The 2,959-nt window shown below is 41.6% G+C and overlaps 1 pseudogene; it reads right to left on the bottom strand.

The window, feature by feature from the left end:
• Positions 1-1,093: 1,093 nt before the first annotated feature.
• On the bottom strand, positions 1,094-2,524 carry LOC138166108 (metalloreductase STEAP4 pseudogene; annotated as a pseudogene).
• Positions 2,525-2,959: the final 435 nt, after the last annotated feature.

Genomic DNA, 2,959 nt, shown 5'->3' with positions numbered 1-2,959 from the left:
TATCTATCTATCATCCCTTTTCTACATTGTAGCTCTTCAACAACTTGAAGGCAGCTATCATCTCCCACCTGTCTTCTCTTTTGTAGGCATAAACACCTACAGTTCCTTCAACCAATCCCAGTTAGTGTTTCATTTCCTTGTTACATTTCATTGTTTATGAAAAAGATGAGTCTTGATGAGTTATAGGAACTAGCCTCACTAGTTACATTGATTGTGTAATAAGATATTACATGTAGTCAGCCCTAAGTGATGCTTGGACACATGCAAATAATGATACATACTGAAGCAATGAGTACAGTGTGATCCATGATAAACAATACAGCTTTTATCTGGCTCCATCTCTCTCATCTCTATTTTTTTTGGTGGGGGGGGAAGGGAAGATGGTGGGAATTTTCTTCTTCCAGCCCCTTATATAACAGTAGATTTGTTTCTCCCTATAAAATAATATATACACTAGGCAATCTGTTTCCCATAAAGGCTTTTCTTCAGTGTTGCCTAACACTCAAGCCATTTTGGGTTCTAAAAAGCTAAGCCAGAGCAGGGTGTAAGTTTTGGCAGGTTCTATCAAATTAGTAGGGACTTGGTCATGGAGTATTGTATGAGGACTAGCCTAGATAAGAGGAGAGATAATCAATGCCAGAGGATAATTATTAGATGTTGTTGGGTTGTTTTTTTTTTTTTTCCTACAGCAACTTATGAAGACCATCAAGGTATTGGGAGTGGGTGGAATAGAGAGAGTAGAGGTCACTGTAGGTGACCCATTTGCTCAGTGACATCATGGAACCTTGGAAGTAATGAGGTAAGTAGAGTCAGAAGGAGAGAAAGAGAGAGAGAGAGAGAGAGAGAGAGAGAGAGAGAGATTGAATTTCTGGCACCAAAGCTGAAGTCAAGGAGGAATGGGTCTCTTCTTCCAAATGATCAGTGTTGTCTTGGGGCCTACCCAGCAGAAAGTCCTCCCCTGACTGCTCTTTATACTCTGGAGAGAGGAAAAGGAGGAAGGTTTAGGGGAAAAAGCACAATGTACAGTAGACATTCAAGTTCATTGCTGGGAAGTCCCAGTAATAAGGACATGATGAACTGGTTGTCACCAACTTCACAATTCAGCATTGCCATTTCCTAACTGGGCCTTTTTAGATACTTTGGATTTTCTTTCCCAGCCTTGCCGGATTGGTGTAAGTGGCTGGTTGAAACATGGCATTATCAGGATGAACTTCAGGACCAACACCGTACAGGGGATGATGAGACTTAGCACATAGATGGAAGGGAGATACCATCTGAGAATTGAAGGGCTGAGGAAACTCTTCCCACCATACACAAGTGTGTGTGTGCTGTACACAGGATCAGTGTCACGTAACCGAGTTTGCACTGGACAAATCGAAACTCCAGTCGACTGTTTTGCTGATTGATGGCAAGGAAGTGATTCCCAAAGAACAACAACAAAAAAAATCCCAGTATTTCCAGGGCTGTAATCCCTGTAATAATCACTGAGCCAGGCATTGGTCATATTAAAAGGATCTGCCTTATTGGGTTTTATCTGATTAATCACTCTGCTGTTCAACTTCCATCTCACATGATGGCAGGTGGGTATCACAAGCGTTTACATGACATGGAGTAAGGCAAAGACCAATGCCACAAGTCCGATTTGTTTTCTGCAGTGCATCTAGTGGTCAAGCCAGTTTGGGAAATGGCTATATTTTGTACCTTGGTACAACTGCAGGATGGAAGCAATGATCCCAGGGAGGTAAACCAGGGCAAGAAGATTGAGAGCCAACCCTGGGAAGATATGATTTGGAATAGAAATGGCCAAGAAAATGTGTTGTCTTTCTTTTCACAAACATAGGGGTAGATGACTTCTCTTAACACAAAGTAAACAAAATAGAAAATAGATAAGGCAGCAGAGAGGTAGAGAGGGAATTTACACATGGGAAAGAGCTTCAGGGGGGTAGTTTTCAATCTCTTTGGCCGCCTTGAGAGATCCTTGATCCGTTGGAGTAAGACCAAGGGTATGGCCGACATCCATCACCCTCTGCTTAGATTCCTTGTCATCTCCACAGACAAATACCTGCCTGCTTGCATCCAGGTTGCCTTACTGGAGAGCCCAGGCTGAGATGGTGTTAAATGCTTTCATGATTTTGGCCCCTGGAATCAGTTCAGCAAGATATTCTGCATTGGATTCAGGATATTGATTAATTTTAAGGTTGTTGCTGATGTCCACCAATATTTTTCCTTGGAGTTCCTCAGCTAACTTTTTAAGAAAATTCCAATGTTCTCTGTGAATTGCTATGATTATAAGATCAGACTTTTGGGCAGGTTCTGTATAGCTCAAGACTTCAATTCCTTTGGGGTGCAGACCAAAGAGCCTAGGGTTTTGGCTTCTGAAGACCACAGAGCAGCCACATTGGAACATCTTATTGCCTAGTGATCATCCAAAGTCTCCTGTTTCAAACACACACACTGTCTCTTGCTTGTGGGAAGAGTTCATATTCATTGCAAAAGAAGTCTTCTTTAAAGAGGGTTTCTCCATAACTTTCCTTTTAGATTCTTCAGCTTCCTTTAAGACTCAGCTCAATTCTCATCTTCACCAAGATGCCATTCTTGCTCTTCCCAGCTCCCTTTTCACCAATCACCTCTTGAAAAAGATCCCCAAAAGAAAACTCCTAGGAATATTATAGCCAAATTACAGAGTTTCCAGGTCAAGGAGAAAATACTGCAAGAAGTCAGGAAGAAACAATTTAAGTATTGTGGAAGAACAATCAGGATAACACAAGACCTAGAAGCTTCTACATTGAGGGATCGAAGGGCTTGGAATACAATATTCTGGAGGGTCAAAGGATCTAGGACAAAAACCAAGAATCACCTATCCAGCAAAACTGAGTATAACACTCCAGGGGAAGATATGGTCATTCAATGAGACAGAGGATTTTCAAGCATTCTTGATGAAAAAAACTGAGCTGAACAG

The sequence above is a fragment of the Petaurus breviceps genome, unplaced genomic scaffold (assembly GCF_028583685.1).
Source record: "Petaurus breviceps papuanus isolate PSGF00001 unplaced genomic scaffold, PetGlider_PUasm1.0 220, whole genome shotgun sequence".
Lineage (NCBI taxonomy): Eukaryota > Metazoa > Chordata > Mammalia > Diprotodontia > Petauridae > Petaurus > Petaurus breviceps.
Note: the sequence above shows the minus strand (reverse complement) of the source record. Positions and strands in the feature narration are given on the sequence as shown.